Below are 19115 nucleotides of genomic sequence, written 5' to 3' on the forward strand. Positions count from 1 at the left end.
TAACGCCTTCTTTTTCTTCCATCGGAGTTATTTCACAAAGACTTGCCATGGTAAGGAGTAAGGAAGAAGGGGGGAACAAGCACACTTGGAGAGCGAAGTACAATGGAGAGTTGTATGCTGCGTTCGGGGGTGAATTGGGTTTCTTATCAAATTTTAAGGATTTAAAAACTTTGGTTTGCACTAGTTTTAGTTTGTTTAGAAAATTAAAATTAAGATTCAAATAAAAGAGTAAAAGCTTACCACAAGAGAAGAGGAGAAGGGACAAGATGGTAGACACAAGCATTTTTATAGTGGTTCGATCTTAACCCAAGACCTACTCCACTCTTTTCAAGTTGCTCTCCTTGAGGATTCCACTATCTTCTCCAAGAAACTTAAATACGGCGTTCCTTCTGCCTGGTACAAACTGAGCTTTGCGCTCCAAGGGTCTTCTACGGTGCCCTTTGTTGTCAAATACAAAGAACAGTTGAAGGTGTAGCTTGCTTGCCTCTAGATAGGCTGATTAGATGTAAAGCACACTCACTCTGACAAGAAAAAGATGAACAAATAAAAAGCATAAGGTCTCTCAAGAATAATCTAAGGTCAAAGCACAAGAGAGAGAGAGAGAGAGGGAGAGTGAAAATCTTGAGGAAAATGAGTATTAATGCCTTTGAATGCTCTTAGAATATTAGGTTGACTCATTAAGTTCTTTCCCAAAGGCCCCAAGGTTCATTTATATAGAGAGAGTCAAGGTATGGCCTTTTTAGATTCTCCAACGGTCTTCTCGGAGTCCGCGCTCGGAGCTCCGAGTGGACCGTTGCAGGTTTATGTTTTTGAACCTAGAACCTTTCTCGGAGCTCCGAGAATTATTCTCGGAGTTCCGAGAAGCCTATAACCAACAAGATTTCCTGTTTTCAGTGCTGATTTTCTTTGGGCTTTTGGAACTCAATCTAAGCATGTTAAATGGAATATCATGTTGGTCCAAATATGTGAGGACACCACCATGATCATTCTCTAGACATTTAAGTTTGATTTTAGGTTGGTTTTAACTCCCTTTTGTGCGTTTGACCTAGACTATACATAATACACCATATACATTCTAAAATTGCTTGGTCTTCAATCTTGTTGGCACTTTGTAGAAGTTTTGACTTGTCTTCAATCAACTCCTTTGATGCTTGAGCCTAGCTTGAGCCTTTGAGTTGATTTCTATCCTTGTTTGGCTTGAATTCAACCTTATTCTTGAATGACCTTGTATTGCCTTTGTATTGGTCTCCTCTTGCTTTGATTTGTCATTGTGTTGATGATGCCTTCTCCATGTCTTTGATCTCATCTTGAGCTTGAATGATTTGACCGTTTGTTGTGCAATCTTAAAGGTACTAATGCTATGAACACAATCACTTAGCCAATGGAAATCATTAGTACATAGAACCTTTTTATAACAAATTGAGTTTGTTAATCATCAAAACATGTCAATGGGAGTACTTTTTGAACCCTTGGGCTAACAATGTCCCCCTTTTTTATGATGACAAACACAATTTGCCTTAGGGTAGGAGCTCCCCCTTGAGGGATGAATAGAACAATTAATGCTCCCCCTAAGAGATTGATTTAATTGACCATTTAAAGGATTAATTACAATGATTGAAATTGATTGCAAAATAATAAGCATGGAGCTTTGCTCCCCCTCAATAGATGCATATTATTATGACTTGGGAGCTCAAATATTCTCCCCCTTTTGTCATCACCAAAAAGAAAGAGGGTATGTGAGAACTAAGGAGACAATTACAATGCAATGCAATAGAGATAATGTAAAGCTAGTACAACACAAGACATCAATGAATTGAAGAAGATAGAACAGTGAACTCAAGTGTAGAGCAAACCATAGTATATATAGATAAAGTGAAATGGATACATAGAGAGGTAATCCCAAGTACATCCAAAGTACATCAAGTACTATCGAAAAATCATCCAGATACACACCAGTCAACAGTCAAATACACACCAACAATATCTACATAGATATGAGCCTAAGATCTAAAACCATCATATGCCCAAATACAAACATTCAACCAAAAAGATCCATACAATCATCCAAAAAGATCCTAAAGATCCAAACCAACAGAGAAAGAAGCCTAATACATCCAAAGTGATCTAAAGAGTCTGCTCAAGAAGATGTCCATCATCATCAGAGAACTGAAGCCATCTACTGCTCTGGAGGAGGCGATGGCTGATAAGAGGAACTGCCCAACTGCTGACCCCACTGTCCACCGGAGATGTACTAGTAATAGGCGGTCCACTGGTCATCCATATGGGTGGTGAGAGTGTGGAAGCGAGTAGATATCTTAGTGTCCACATGTGTCGTCAGCCTCTCGAACTGCGACGACATAGATCGCTCAATGGCCTTCTGCATGTGGGTCAGATCCTGTCGAGTGCAAAGCTGAGAAACATCCTGCTGTGCCACTGGTGCCTGTGCACCGTGGCCCTCCACTTCCTCTTCTTCTTCATCGTCGGAGTCGACTTCATCAGAAATAATTTCAACCTTTGCCTGATCAAGTGCCATGTGTTTAAATGTGTGATCATCAAATGGAGCGGTGGGAGTGATGGTCAGCTCACCATCCAGGGTATGACCAAAATGGTGAAACACGTGGGTGAGGATCATGCCATATGGCAAGGAAGCACGGTAGCAGCCATGAGTATGAAACATGAACCAAAAAATGAGGTATGGTTGACAGATTTGGCGACGCTTTAAGATACAATAGATGAGATAGGCCTCCAAGGGCCTTAGACCACCAGTCATCCCACCACGAGGGCTAAAATTGTTGTACATGATATTGTAAAGCATCTGCCCAACCGGAATAAGGTTTGAAGCTTTCACAGGCATATTTGGTCGGTAGCGCTTGGTAATTCTTCCATAGATAATGTAATGATCAAGATCTGGAAGGGAATTGGTCCCATCTTCCGGCCAAAAATAGTGTGGAAGACCCTCATGGCTAATCCCAAGAATCTCAGCAATTATTGGTATGTGAGTTTAATGGGTGTTTTCTTTACTCGAGATTCAATTTTGAAGAACAAAGGGGAAATGATGAGATTGGCGTAGAAGAGACGCACCAATCGAGGGTAAACAGGTTTGTGTATGTGAAGAAAATGTGTCCATTTCAGGGTATCAAAATGGTCTTTAAGTTCAAAATGGACAAGGACTTCAGGGTCAATGTATCTACCTGTGAGAATTCCCCTGTGCCGATATCCGCCCATAATTTCTTGGCCTTATCCCTAGTAAAGAAGGAGTTTGGCACAACCTCCGCTGCCACAGCCGGAGCCTTGGCCTTTGCCTTTTTCCGTGAAGGTCCTTCTTCCTCGGGGTCGTGCTCGTGTTCTCCACCATGGGTAGAGCCTCCAATGTTAAATTTTTGGTTTAGGAGTCATGGATGGAGAACAAGGGTTTAGGATTAGTGAAGAAATGAAGAGAAACAACCCTAAATTGAAGAAAACTAAGAGAGAAGTGAAGAGAATGGAAGATAGGAGAAGGAAAAAGAAGAAGAATGGGTGAGAAAGATGGGGTTTTGACTAAAGAGATAAATTTCTAGGTTTTGGATGGAAAAATCAAGATTTTCACGCAGAAAAGTGGGTTTTGGAGTGAGAATGAGATGGCGAAGTGTGGACCCCGATCCCGAGAGCGGTGAGGGACGAGCCCCCAACCAACCTCCAAGATCTCCACATGTGAAGGAGAGCTCTACCAAGGAACTCTTGAAAGAGTGCCCCTCACAGCATGAGTGGTGATATATAAGATACCTCTTGATACGGGGACTAGCCCGGAACCAAGACGTACCTAAAATAAGAAAGAGTAGCCATCCAAGGAAGTCAGCCCTGGAACCCATACAATACTCCGTCGCAACGGATAACCAGAGATACAAAAGGTCTGTGCCTGGTGACAAATGAGGAAGGTCCGAAGAGCACCCCATCCCGCCCGAGTGCAAGCAGTCAGTCTGTTATGCCATTTTTATTAACTTCGAAGAATTTTGGGCAAAAATATGTGAAATGAGAACAAGCATCCCCGAGAAAATGTCTACATAAGCATGCATGACCCGGGGATGGGCAAATAAAGCAAACAAATCCTAACTCATCACATCTAATCCTAATTCAACACATCCACAGCTACAACTAAGCAGATAATGACATATATGATGAGATAAGCAAGAAAACCAGTAAAGAGCTACATTCTAAGCAGATAATCAAGATAAGATGAATGAATAAATGCTATTGCTAAGCATGGGAATGAGTATGTGAAACTATGCAAGAGGTGATGCTAAGAAAATAGTAGCTAATCACATGCTAGGAAAGAAATGAAGCTAAAAGTAACACATAAGACACCAAAGACAATCACACAACGAGCTAAAAGATGCAAGGGAAGAAAAGAATCGGAAAATCATCGGTATGCGAGGACCAGAAATGCCAGGGAAAAGAAAATGGGACATACGATAGGATCAGAGAGCGATTCTAAAAGAATCAAGCCCAGCGATCCTGATCCGCTAAAGATCGGACAAATCTAAGTCTCGCGGTCATCATAGCCTATCGTTGGGCTCAGCAAGGACAATCCTACTGAAGGGGTCATGCTATGTCATCACCCATCCCAAAACCCGATAAAACATCGGAAAACCGATGAAAACCGAAAAACCACGATCAAAATTAGAAATGGAATGAAAAGATGGCTCCGAGTGACCTGACAATCACCATCCTTGCCCATTTTTTAGTTTTTGTATTTTTTAGTTTTTTGTTCTAAAAAGTTTGAAAAGGTTTTATTTAAAAGGTTTGAAATTTTTTATTTACAAGGTTTGACTGGACTTGGGAGGACCCAAGCTACCTACGTACCCCGTGGAAGGGGATCAAGCCAACGTAGTTCGGAACAGCCTTTCGAAAAACATTTTTGTTATTTTTACTTAAAAGAAAATGAGTTGTTGACTCAAGAGGACGGATTCCTAGACTAATGAACAGAATCCTATAGCTCTGCGAAGATAGGACAGAATCCTATGACTCTATGGTGGTAAGACAAACTCTTAAAACACTATGGAGGTAGGACAGACTCGTAAACTCTATGAAAGACCATAAGAAAGGAAGAAATCCCTCAACCTGTGAAAACTCTAATAAAGGATGGGAATAGGTTGGCTCAAGAAACATTCAGTCATAACCTAAACCCAAGGGAAGATTTTCTAAAATTGATAGGCAAACCTTCCTGAAAGTTTATCAATATCCCAAAGAATCGAAGAAAACCCCGAATAATGATGGAAACTCCAAACATCAAACGTCCCAAAGAAGCGAAGATCCGAATATCGAAGTAGAACTCTAGAGGGGACAAAGGAGAAAAAGAAAAGGGGTGGGCTCCGAGTAGCCTCATCATAGCCCCAAAACATTGATATTTTTCTCATGAGGGCAACCCATTTCAGAATTTTACTCCCTGCCCAAGCGATTTTCAAAGGGTATAATGGATTATGCTGTAGGATATATTGACATGGGTATAGTAGAGTAACAACATACAGATGAAATAGTATGTGAAACTACTCTAACTTTACTTCATAACACCCCATCCAAACTGCAAAACATCACCTCTAATTTTATCATTCAATGCCTAGTAAAACACTAAATTATAATGAAATTTACACTTCTACAGATGCGATCTCTGGGATTCAACATATGACAAATAGTGAAGGCAATCCAAACATCATCATTCAATCTCACATCTGTCAGACACTTGCGAGCTTATCAAAGCATTCTTTCATTTCTTATACTTCAAGAGTTGATTGAGACTAAGAATCAAGTATAGTTATATAATCAATAAACTCACAACGAAAATATCAAAATGATGTGACATGAGACATGGTCTGGGCAATTTCCTATTTGATTTTTGGTATTACAACATCTCTTTTTGTTATATGATATGAAAGGAGTTATGACTGAAGAGAAACAGAGCAACAAAGCTAAGCTTGCATTCTTGAATGATTAAATCATGCATGTTCTATAGAAAATCTTAACAGTGCTTCAGAAGAATTTCATCATAAACATCAGAAATGAAGGTTAAAACACATTCAGTTAAAATTATGGTTGAATGTCCTAGGGAAATGACACCTTCACAGGAATGAGAAACATTAAATTCCTCAAAATGATGTGACATGAGACATGGTCTGGGCAATTTCCTATTTGATTTTTGGTATTACAACATCTCTTTTTGTTATATGATATGAAAGGAGTTATGACTGAAGAGAAACAGAGCAACAAAGCTAAGCTTGCATTCTTGAATGATTAAATCATGCATGTTCTATAGAAAATCTTAACAGTGCTTCAGAAGAATTTCATCATAAACATCAGAAATGAAGGTTAAAACACATTCAGTTAAAATTATGGTTGAATGTCCTAGGGAAATGACACCTTCACAGGAATGAGACACATTAAATTCCTCATATTCTGCATGTATTGTCAGTATATTATCACCAACTTGACAAGATTTTTGTAACCCATTACAAGAGATGTATACAGATAAGTCATGCCCCCTATACCCTCGACAAGAGGTAATAGAGAACCACCTAATTCCCATTACTTGCTTAGCATGCATCATTTTTCAATCAGAGGATGATGACGACCAATTAACTCAACAGAGAAACAACCATCTGATATACAACAGAGTCAAGCCTACGAGAGTATCAACATGAAATTCAATGAATCATCTATTTATACCCACGACATGGGGCCTCCTGTGAAATCAGATGATTCTCATACCCACAACATGAAGTAAGGTAATCATCTGATTTCCTACATCAATTAAGCATGCATAACTCCACAATCCCCCTGTGAAATCAGATGATACTCGTACCCACGACATGGAGTAGAGTAATCATCTAATTTCCTACACCAATTAAGCATACATAACTCCTCAATCCATTCATCACAGAAAATTAAACATCATATTACATTCAAGGATCAAATTAACAACAAACCCATGAATTAATACCATATTTTCAGATAAACAAGGCAAAGAAACTTGCATGTTTTAGCAATATAAAAGGGTAGAAATGTTACGTGCTACTGATGATTGATAATCCAAAGAAGTGCTTCGATTTTGAGATGAATGGTGGTACCCACAGATGGCGAGGCGCTCGGATTTCCACAAAATCCTATCGGAGATGGGGATTCTCGCCGGAATTGCAAATGATGATGAAGGTTATGGTGGCTGCAATAGAAGAAGTGAAAGATGGGGCCAGATCTGTTATGGTTTTGGATCATAACAAGAAGGGTTTGGGGAAGGAGATAAGGGTTATGCTAGTGGAGGTGGTGATGGATGAAAAGGGTATAAAAAAATGGAAGAGGGTTTCATGGTCTTTAGGGTTTAACATTTGTGGACTTAATAGGTGTTATAAGAAGTGGGCATGTTTGGAACTGGAAGTCTGTGTCTGTGGCATTAAAACTGTTGGTATCTTAGTGTCTTTTCTATATATTGATTATGTTGAGTACTTTAATGCGTCAGAACCTTAGTAAGTGACAGAATAGATCCGCATAGTTCTAGACTGTGCATCATTGAATGACGAGCCCACTAAACCCACATCCGAAAGATGCTTATGAATAGTGGGAGTGTAATGCCAATATCAGTCAAGTGCTCATGAATGAGCTTTTTTATTACAATCCGAGAGGCTTTACAGACTTAGAATGCAAAGAAGATCAAAGGTGTAAAGTGTAAAGAGACTTCATATGTAGCATGGAGAGATTTAAAGTAAAATTAAGTGCAAAAGGCTTCACTCGGAAAGAAACCAGAAGAAAACTTTCTCTCATGTTTTAAGAAAGATTCTTTTGGGGATGGTAATGGAGTTTGTGGGGTCGTTGTGATCTATAGTTACAATAAATGGATAAAAATTTGACTTTCTTAAAATGTGACTCATTTGGGGTTATCTGTAGCCTGAAGGTTTTGGGGCTAAGGAAAGATACACATAGTCTATAGACTTCATAAGGTTTAAGATAGGCATGTCAACAATAGCACATAAAGTTTCATCAAGTACTCTCTTGGTGTTGAATTTTAAGAAAATTGTCATAGATTAATGAATATATCCAAAAGTTAGTGGGAGTAATATAATCTTAGTTGTGTTATGTATTGATAATGCACTACTTGCTAGTAGTACTTTGACCATGTTTGGTGATATTCCTACAAAGGAATTTAGGTGAAGCATCCTATATGGTAGGAGTTTAGGTTCACCTAGTTGGGACTCGAAGACTACTGAAATCGCAGAAAGCCTATATTGGTAAAGTGCTTTAAGTATTCAATGTGGATAAATTACTCTACTGATAGTGTTCCTATAGTTAAGGGTGATATATTCAGTCAGTTCAAAGGTCCAAGGATCGATTTAAAATAGGGGCAGATAAAGAGGTTCCCTAATAGTTTCGCAATTGGGGCTCTTTTAAATGTTTAAATTTGCACCTGTCTGGGTATAACCTATATGGTGGGCAAATTTAGAAACTACCAATGTTATTTATGTATGGATCATTAGCAATTTTCCAAAAGGTTATGCATTGTTTGTAAGGGGCTAAACGTTTTATGCTCACATACAATTGATGAGATAACTCTAGTGGAATTGGTTAATCTGATTACGGATTTTAATTGTTATTGAGATACCTAGAGTTCTGCTTTGAGATATTTGTGCATAAAGTCCTAAATCATAGAAGAACGTCAAATTAACACTATCTATTTCTTCCACCTTAGGTTCGAAGTTTATTTTTTATTTTAAGGCCTTATATTATTATGCCTTATAGTTGCAGAATTTTGTCTCGGGATTTTATCTTGTTGATAGTCAACAAGTCACTGAGAATGTGTTGTGATAATTCCGTTGAAATTTTTATTTTTTCAAGAACGATAAATTAAGTGAGGGGTCAATGTATTGACATATTGTCGTGAGGAAGAAGTTCATAATTATTGTGTATGTATGGAGTACATAAGCACCACACTTATGTTGGCAGATCCTTTGACTAAGGGCTTGTCACCAAAGCTCTTCAAAGAGCATGTAGCATGCATGGGGTTGGTTAACACTTTCGGTAGCCTATGACAATGGGAGTCTGCATTAGGTATTGAGATACACTGTTGTGATCACATTGTATTTTTCTTATTCTGATATATATTATGGTTATTTTCTACGGCTCCATTTTGTGTACATTATATGAATTGTTGGTAAGAGGTAGAATGTCTGGAGATTGTTTTTGCACCATATTTGCATCTTTTGTATGTCTGTGTTACAGTCATGCTGGTCAAAATTATTAATGATATAACATGGGGTAGGCTATGGGGTAGAGTTGGTGGCCCAATGCTTACACGATTTATTGTTGGTGGTTTTTGTTGAACAGAATGCTATGTTTGTTACTCAACTAGCTTAAAGATATGATCCTTATGTTTGGCACAAAGTTCTTCCTGGCCAAGTGAGAGAATGTTAGGAATTAATCCTAACGGTGGATGTGGCCTTTGCAAGATCAATGGCCAAATTATTTTTGTTAGTTAGTTGTTTTTATGAAAAGACACTAAGTGAAAAGCCATAAATTGAAAAGGTGTGAAGTGTAAAGAGACGTTTCGAGAGAGGGACCAACATGATGAGGAGTTGCATCCCTTCCCACAAACATCTATAAATTCTCTTACAATCCCTGCTTGCACACATCATCTGTTACATCCTATTAATTTTCAAACCACGACAGAAAGAGAGAAGAGTCAGTCTCCATCACCGTCTATTGTGGAGCTAGGAGATATCGAAGAGGAATCCCTTACAGCGTGTAGAAAAACAGTACTACTCGTGGCTTCCTCTATGCTTCTTCCTGTTTCAATTCAAAACCATAGAGTTAACCACATTTTCTCAAAGTTAAATCGCCAAAGACCCAAGCCCGCCCTCCTATGGTACTGAGCGCCAACACCAAATTGCCTACAAATAACATCAAGATTAGTGTTAGAGATTGTGCAAAGAACACATAAAAGCAGAAGAGTCAAAAATGAAAAAGTCTCCAATTCAAAAAAAAATAACTGTGAACAAGCCCTTGTTCTACTAGAGAGAATAAAAGAATGATTCCAGATCCTTCATATGAATCAAACTTTCAATCCCATGACAGAGAATACAGAAAAAAAATACACCTTCCATAAAGAAAAGGCAAAAGAAAAGAGTGTTTGCTCCATGTAAATGGTACTTAAAAGCATTTTCTTGCATGACATTTCTAAATATGTAGACAGTAAAAACACTGAGGTGCCAAGACCTATAAGCTTTATTTGGAATGGGAAAATCAAAAGAGTATGTTAATTGAAGATTGATATAGGATACCAATTAAATAGATTAAATTTTGGGAGATTGAACATATTTTCTGTATGGAACTAAATGTATCCCTCTTTTAAATTTTGTATGGAACTAAAAAGAGTACACTAATTGAAGCCTGATATAGGATACTAATTAGTATAGAGACACGAATTGGAAGGATGAAACATGCAATAAAAAGTATGCTGCAAATAAAATTTTGGAAGATTGAACATAATTTTTGTTGTTGATTCGGCAATGCCTACAAAAGAAAAGAACTCATGATGAAATCAAGCAACTGATAATAGGATATAAAGTCAAGTAAAATTTGTGGATAAACGTCAATGCATGGATGTAACCAATGATGTTTAATTCTGTGGGAATAACCAAGTAAAATTGGTGGTTACAAAACCAAGCTTGATTTCATGGAAATCTAAAGACATGATTTGAATAGCAACGTGAAGAGGATACTTTATGTTCATTTCTTTATATGCTCTTTCCTCCCCACATATGGATATTATTGTGTATATAAAAAATACTATACATGGTCATATCTACTTCTTCCCTTAAGGATTCTTCCAATTTTGCAACATTTCTCGAAAATATGTGGGGCTCACTGTTTCTACTCAAGTAAAAACATATGCTTTTTAGGAAATAATAAATAAGAGATCTCTGAATGAGGTTTGTCTGTGATCTTTCTATATAACTTTACGCACAAGGATTGTAACACATTTATTTAAAGAAAATTTTATTAAAGAACACATATTTGTTTAAAGAGAAACAACAAAAAAGAAAGATTTCGAGAAACTTAGGTGGGGAAAATTACATAAGCAGAGAGATTAAAGTGCATGGCTGAAAAGGAAAAAATAAACCAAATGCAAAACACACACACACACAGAGACTGTGCATCTTGCAGTTGTTGTTAATATATTACCAGAAAACTCCACTGATTAATGACGATAATGTAAATTTTTTCTGGTAGGCAAGCTGGAATTGAACCTCTGACCTCATGGTTTAGGAACATTATCTTTATTAATGAGCTAGAGGCTCAACCCCATGATAATGTGTTGAGTTGGCTGTCTTGAATTCAAAACCCGTTTAGGGTCCAAAATATTGTGTGTGACCCGGATTAGGCCCGTTTATTTGGAAATGTGTGGGCTTTGCCCACCATTGCCTGGGGTCGGGGGCGAAGCCCCAACCACTTGGCCCGACCCATTTATGTGTTTTTTCGGCTCGTTAAGAGCAAGTTTGGGCCGGCCTTATAAAAGGAGGTTTTAGGGCTTATTTTGGGATTCTTGTCTTTTGAAAGAGGGTTGAGAGCAGAAAAGGGTAAAAAAGGGGCGTGCTAGGGTTTCAGTGGGTTTGATGAGATTTTCTGATCTTCTCCTATAATCTCTTGATATTACAGTGGATTTTCTCGTTGCCTCTACCATGGACATAGGCTTTGCCGAACCACGTAAATCTTGTCTTTGTGTGATTGCTTGTGTTTCTTCTTACATTTTGATTTGCCATTGAAATCACATATCGCTACTACAGAAGGGTTTTCATAACAAACTGGTATCAGTGCTTTGGTTGTTCCGCTTTTGCCTGGGCTGCATTTCGATTAATCTCTGGTGTGTGGTTTGTTGTTTGGTTTTCTTCCATGGCGAGAGGTGCAAAGCTTGATGTCGAAAAGTTCAACGGAAAGGGTAGCTTTAGTATCTGGAGGATGAAGATGCGTGCCCTATTGGTAACACAGGGGTTGTTAAAGACGCTAAAGGGTAAAGAGGCGTATCGAAGAAATTATCAGATGAAGAGAAAGATGATTTGATGGATAAGGATTTTGCATATATCCATTTGTGTTTATCAGATGGGGTCTTGCGAGAAGTTTCAGAAGTGGATATAGTTGTTGGATTGTGGAACCAGCTGGAGACTCTGTAGAGGCGCAAGTCTCCTATCAATCGGCTATATCCGAAGAAAAAACTCTACGCATTGCGTATGAAGGAAGGTACACCTATTTTCAAACACCTTGATGAGTTCAATAAAATCATTATAGACCTCAAGAATATGGATGTTAAATTGAAGATGAGGATCAAGCTCTTATCTTATTGTGTTCTTTACCCCCTTTATATGAGCATCTTGTTGATACAATACTATATGGAAAAGATACAATTTCAATGGAGGATATTAAGGCAGCCTTGAACTCTAAGGAGTTGCAGAGAAAGGTGTCTAGTAATGGAGAAGAGAGCTCAGGTGAGGGATTGGTTGTAAGAGGTAGAAGTGAGAAAAAGGGTTTTCGTAAAAGAGGCAAGTCTAGATCGAAATCTAAGGGTAGAAAGTTGAAGTGTTTCGAGTGTCACTAAGAGGGCATTTTAGAAAGGATTATCCGGAGAGAAAAGGTAAGGAAAAGAAGAAGGAGGATAACTCTTCTGGTGCTGTAGATGCGGCTATAGCAGAGAGTTTTTATGACGGTGATAATGTTCTTTCAGTCAAAGTTGGCCCTTCGAGGAATGAATGGCTGCTTGATTCGGCTTGCTCCTTCCACATATGTCCAAGACGGGATTGGTATTCATCTTACCGATCTGTGGATGGTGGTAATTTGTTGATGGGAAACAACATTGCTTGTAAAATTGTGGGGATTGGAACAATTCAAATTAAGATTCATGATGGTGTGGTGAGAACATTGACTGATGTAAGGCATACTCAAGATTTGAAGAAAAATCTGATCTCTTTGGGTACCTTAGACTCTAGTGGGTACAAGTTCTCAGCTGAAGGTGGAGTCTTGAAGGTTTCTAAAGGTGCCTTGATTGTGATGAAGGAAAAGCTGCTACATGGTCTCTATCATCTTCAAGGAAGTACAGTTATAGGTGTTGTTTCAGTAACATCAAGGGAAGATACAGGCGGAGATACTAACTAGTTGTGGCACATGTGTTTGGGTCACATGAGTCAGAGGGGTATGACAGTGTTGAGCAAATAGGGGCTGCTGTGTGGGCAGAGTACTGGGAAGCTGGACTTTTGTGAGCACTGTGTGTTTGGAAAACAGTGTGGCGTGAAGTTTAGTAAAGCTTTTCATAGAACCAAGGGTACATTGGATTACATTCATTCAGATCTTTGGGGTCCTTCTCCTGTGCAGTCAAAGAGTGGCTATCGGTATCTTCTCACATTTATTGATGACTATTCTAGGAAGGTCTGGATGTATTTTTTGAAGCACAAGAATGATGTATTTATCACTTTCAAACAGTGGAAAGCTTTGATTGAGAAGCAAAGAGGCAAGAAGATAAAGACGTTCAGAACTAATAATGGCCTGGAGTTTTGTGAAGGTGACTTTAATGAGTTCTGTAAGAATGAAGGCATTGTGAGGCATCGCACAATAGTGAAAACACCTCGGCAGAATGGGGTTGCAGAACGAATGAAGAAAACTCTCTTGGAAAGGGCTCGTTGCATGCTGTCTAATTTTGGGATGTTTAAAGACTTTTGGGCTTCAGCAGTTAACACAGCTTGCTACTTGGTGAATAGGTTTTCGTCCACAACAATTGACTGCAAAACTCTACAAGAGGTATGGTCTGGTACTCCTTCAGATTATTCTGATTTAAAAATATTTGGTTGTCCTGCATATGCTCATGTTAATGATGGTAAGCTTGACCCGAGGGCAAAGAAATGTTTATTTCTTGGTTATGGCTCAGGGGTGAAGGGATACAGATTATGGTGTATCGATTCCTCTAAGTTCATTCATAGTAGAGATGTTAGATTTGATGAGTCTGTAGACACCCCATTTTGACCAGGCCCTAAACCCTCAATGTTTGAGCGAAACCTCATCAAATCAGTGAGGTAGGATCCCAAACTCCACCCTAGGCTATCTTAGGGTCTCACCAAGGTCCGTTCAAAATTTCGTCGAAATCCGAGCGTGTTTGCCTAGCGAACGAGCTGAAGCAAGGTCATAGTGTAAATATGCAGAAGGGGGGTGGATTATCCTAGATGGGGCTGTCCAAGGTAATAGAGAGGGTGCGAATTTGGCATCTCCTTATATAAAACCCATCTTCGTTACAAACAGGGATTGATTTTTTTTTTCAATTGAAAATTCGCAGAGAGAGAGAGAGAGAGCTAGGGTTTCATCTCCTCCTTCTTCTCCGGCAAGGCTCCGATCCTCTTCTCCGGTAAGTCCTTGCCGGATTCCGGTTAAATTCCGACCAATCTTTATTCATAATAAGCTTTTCTCCTTCCTCCTCTGTTAGATCTGTGTTCTTTTGAACCTAATTCATTCAAAATCCTAAATCCTCTGCAATTATTCTTCTCCGGTGAATCCACCGGCGGATTCAAGCTCCGGCTGATCTCCTCCCTAATCTCTTCTTCTCTGAAAAATCTCTGATCATCTTGTACTCATCTACACTCCTCGAATATCGAAATCTTGAAGATGACAAGCAGATCTTGGAGATTTTTCCCAAATTTTAAACCCTAAATCTCAGATCCATCACTTTTTCCCAAATTCTAACCCTAGCCATTACCCTTCTTCTCCGATCTACCTCTGGCATACCTCCGGCAAGATTCCAGACACATTACCACAACGAATTCTTAACAAGATTTGGATTTTGTTCTTCTTCATCGAAAGATCTTATCAATATTGCTTGGATCTTAGAATCAACAAAGGAGTATTTAGTCATTGCTTGATAATCGCTAGTCAGAGAAGATTCATCTTCCATGCCTTCCCTTCAGTTATTGCAGTTGACTGAGCATGGTCGAAGTTTATTGGCTTCTAGGAGGAGAACCTTGGCAGTAGCGACAAGCGTGTTAGTAGCTGGTGGAACGGCTGCATTCATTCAGTCACGATTCCGAAACAGATTTATTAGGCCTGATGGTTTTGAGAATCATGTTGTACTTGCTAATAATAAAGAAAAATCAAGAACCAGGACAAAAAAGGGAGGGTTGAAATCTTTACAGATTCTAGCTGCAATCCTACTCTCACGGATGGACCAAATAGGCACAAGGAATTTTTTAGCTTTAGTGGCTATAGCGGTGTTGCGAACAACTTTGGATTATTTTGAGAATATGGCATACTACAAAATTTCACTTGTTGATGGCCGAATTACCAATCCAGAGCAACGAATTGCAAGTGATATACCGAGGTTCTGTGAAGAACTGAGCGACCTTGTACAGGAGGATCTGACAGCTGTTACAGACAGTCTGCTTTATACTTGACGCCTGTGTTCTTATGCGAGTCCAAAATATGTACTTTGGATATTGGCTTATGTAACAGGTGCAGGGGCTGTGATTAAAAACTTCTCTCCTGCATTTGGAAAACTGATGTGTGAGGAGCAACAGTTGGAAGGGGAATGTAGACAGCTTCATTCACGGTTTGGAGCCGGGCCTTCTTTTCACACTATTACGGATAGTAAAATAATGGAAAAATTGGATTCAATTGTCAACTGCTCCTATCGGAAATAGGATTGACTACGGATTCGAGCCATAGCACATGGTTTCATAAAATCCGTACGATTTTCCCGATCTAAATCGAGCAGGTTTTACAGGAAGAAGATTTTGTTCAGCATGTTCTATTTGATACTGGTAGGATAGGTGAAAGGCATCTCCTTCGGGAGCATCTACGTGTCCAGGGAGACCGAATTCTGCCACAGGACCCACGCCAAAAGTGTGGCATTTTATGGTGGGGAGAATAGAGAGGCATCTCATATCCAGCAGCAGTTCAAGACTCTTGTTAGACATATGAATCTTGTTCTGCATAACCATTGGTGGTTTGGGATGATTCAAGACTTTCTGTTGAAGTACCTTGATGCTACAGTCGGAGTTATCCTAATTATTGAGCCCTTTTTTGCTGGCAATCTGAGATCTGATACTTCGACTCTAGAACAACGGGCAGATATGTTAAGTGATCTAAGATATCATACAAGTGTGATCATATCTTTGTTTCAGTCGCTGGGCACTCTTTCTATCAGTTCAAGACGACTAAATCGTCTCAGGGGTTATGCCAACCGCATCCATGAATTATTGCTCATGTCAAGAGAGCTAAGTGGTGTTCCTGAAAAATATTCTATTCAATCTGACGCATGTAGGAATTATGTTAGCGAAGCTGACTTTATTGAGTTTTCCGGTGTCAAGGTAGTTACACCTGTAACAGGTAATGTGTTGGTGAGAGATTTGACCCTTAAGGTTGAGCCAGGATCTAATCTGTTGATTACTGGTCCTAATGGAAGTGGCAAAAGCTCCCTCTTCCGAGTTCTTGGAGGCCTCTGGCCACTAGTATCTGGCTACATTGTAAAACCTGGGATTGGTTCTGATCTCAATAAGGAGATTTTCTATGTTCCACAAAGACCATACACGGCTGTTGGAACACTTCGTGACCAATTAATTTATCCTCTTACAACAAACGATGAGATAGAGCCACTTACACATAGTGGAATGGTGGAGCTCTTGAAAAATTTTGACCTCGAGTACTTGTTGGAGCGTTATCCACTTGACAAGGAAATAAACTGGGGCGATGAAGGCGATAGCCCAAGCCCATCCATAGGGGACTTGCTCAGTCCAAGTAGCACTCCCCTCTTTGCTTAAAAGACTTGCCCAGTCTTTTAGGTGTGTATCCCTTGTACATTAGAAACTCATTCATTGGAAGGGCAATGAAAGAGGTCTCTAGAGCCTCATTTAGGAGACAGGCCATGCCTCATAAGCATCAGTTGTCATATCTCTTTTAGGAGACTAGCCTAGTCTCATTAGCCTCTTTCTCTCATTTTATAGAGCTTTTAATTTTGAGTCTACTCCATTAGCTAGGAGTCAGTCCTTTCGTATAGAAGTCAGTCCTTTAGCATAGGATGTCTATCCTTAGTTAGAGAGTCAGTCATTCTTTTCGGAGTCAGTCCTATCATCATAGGGGTTAGGATTCTGTCTAACCTCTCGTCAAGTCATATGATTTTATCCAGTTCTTTGCAAGGTATAGGATGCTGTCCAACCCTTGCAGAGCTATGTTTCTGTTCTTTTCCCCCGCAAAGCATAGGATGTTGTCCAACCTTTGCGGGATATCAGGAGTCTGTCATACTCTTATGATGATAGGAATTTGTCCTCTTGAGTCAAAAACACTTGAAAACATCAAAAACATCTGAAAAATAAAAAATCTCAAAAATCTTGAGTCATTAGGAGAGTAGTTAGGAATGCTGTTCCGAACTACGTTGGCTTGATCCCTTCCATAGGGTACGTAGTGCAGCTTGGGATCCACATCCCAGGTCCAGCCAAACTTTCAAAAATAAACATTTCAAACCTCCAAAAAAATGCAAAAACTATTCAAAACCTTTTCAAAAAGATCTTCTTCTAGAGTTAGGAGTCTGTCCTAGATATTTAGGGTGTTTTAGAGTTAGGAGTCTGTCTTGATTTGTTGATATGGTGTGTCCCATCGCGTGAGTGTCCCTAGAGTTAGGAGGCCTCAAGTTGATCGGTTAGACACTTAGTCGAACCGATGGTTAGATTACGAAGCATATAGTTAGCCTATGGTTTTCCTTAGGATGCACAGCCTAGTTACACATAGGATATAGGGCCCACCTGCATTAGCTTAAGCCTAATCAACTTGCATTAGTTAGGGCATATAGAGAGTCCTGAAAATTACAATTCACCTGAACTTAAGCAATTGTACAAAAAGCTTTAAAAATCAGTTAAGTCTAGTGGATCGAGTCTAGGATAGCGGTTCTAAATGGTTAGGCATAGTAGTTTGGAATAGGGCATCGAACTACGTTGACTCCGATTCTTCCCGAGGCCGGGATACGTAGAGCAGCTGGGATGGACGGCCATCTTGGTCCGAGTCAAGTCGCATTAGAGTTTTAGGATTCTTCTTGTCCAGTCAGGTATAGAGTTGATTTGTGTTGTATGTTTTGTAGTGTTTTCTTACTTTCATGTACAGATCCTATACCTTTAGCTGTAGCATGCATGTGTTTGCACACCAGAATTTAGACACCAATTAGGTATGACACTCATAACTTAGCTCTTTAGGCTTGTCACTCAGAATCTAGCTACTCTTAGGTGACACTTATTTCATTTCTTTTATGCGTGGTTATTTTTTCATCTCCGAGACATGCATGATTAGATAGACGTCTTCTCGGAGATATGTGTTCCCATTTCGTATGACTTTCACCCAAAACTCTTCAAAATCAATAATAAATGGCATAAGAGACCAGGTGTTTGCACTTGGGCGGATGAGGTGCTCTTTAGACCTTCCGATTTCGTAACCAGGCACGAACCTTCTTTTTATAATCTCTGGTTATCCGTTGCAACAGAGCATAGTATGGGATCCTTGGCCCACTTCCTTGGATGGCGACTCTTCTTTTGTTTAAGGTACGCCTCGAATCTGGGCTAGTCCCCGAATCGAGAGGTATCTCACCCTTTGTATCGCCACTCATGCTGTGAGGGGCACATTCTTTCGAGAGTTCCTTGGTAGAGCTCTCCATTCACGTGGATGATCCATAGAGACTGCACGTGTGGGGCTCCGTCCCGCCGCCTCTCTCGGATCGGGGTCCACAGAGTCTGCTATGTTGAATGCAAGAAAGGAGGTTGTTAGCACAGGAAAAGATCAGGAAGTCAGGAAGCAATGGAGCAGGTGGAGTTTGAGGTTGAACCTTCACGGTTAGTACCACATGAAACCTCAGCCCCGCCTATTTATGATGAGGTGGAGAATCCTATAGAGGATGACGGTGCAGTACAGGATGTTGTAGATGAGCAAAATTATAGCATTGCTGCTGGGAGAAGGAGGAGGCAGATTAGGCCCCCTCAGAAATTTGGCTATGCAGAGTTAGTGTCCTCTGCGTTGACTTTGGCAAAGACTATAAAAGTTCAAGAACCTGTTACTGTGGACCCCGATCCTGAGATGATGGCGAGGAACGAGTC

At 39.7% G+C, this 19115-nt stretch overlaps 1 pseudogene; it reads left to right on the forward strand.

Moving 5' to 3' along the window:
• The first annotated feature begins 14880 nt into the window (after nt 1–14880).
• LOC143850244 (ABC transporter D family member 1 pseudogene) lies at nt 14881–16802 on the forward strand (annotated as a pseudogene).
• Nucleotides 16803–19115: the final 2313 nt, after the last annotated feature.

The sequence above is a fragment of the Tasmannia lanceolata genome, unplaced genomic scaffold (genome assembly GCF_043159265.1).
Source record: "Tasmannia lanceolata isolate RefF3 unplaced genomic scaffold, GAP_Taslan_0.1 ptg000018l, whole genome shotgun sequence".
NCBI lineage: Eukaryota > Viridiplantae > Streptophyta > Magnoliopsida > Canellales > Winteraceae > Tasmannia > Tasmannia lanceolata.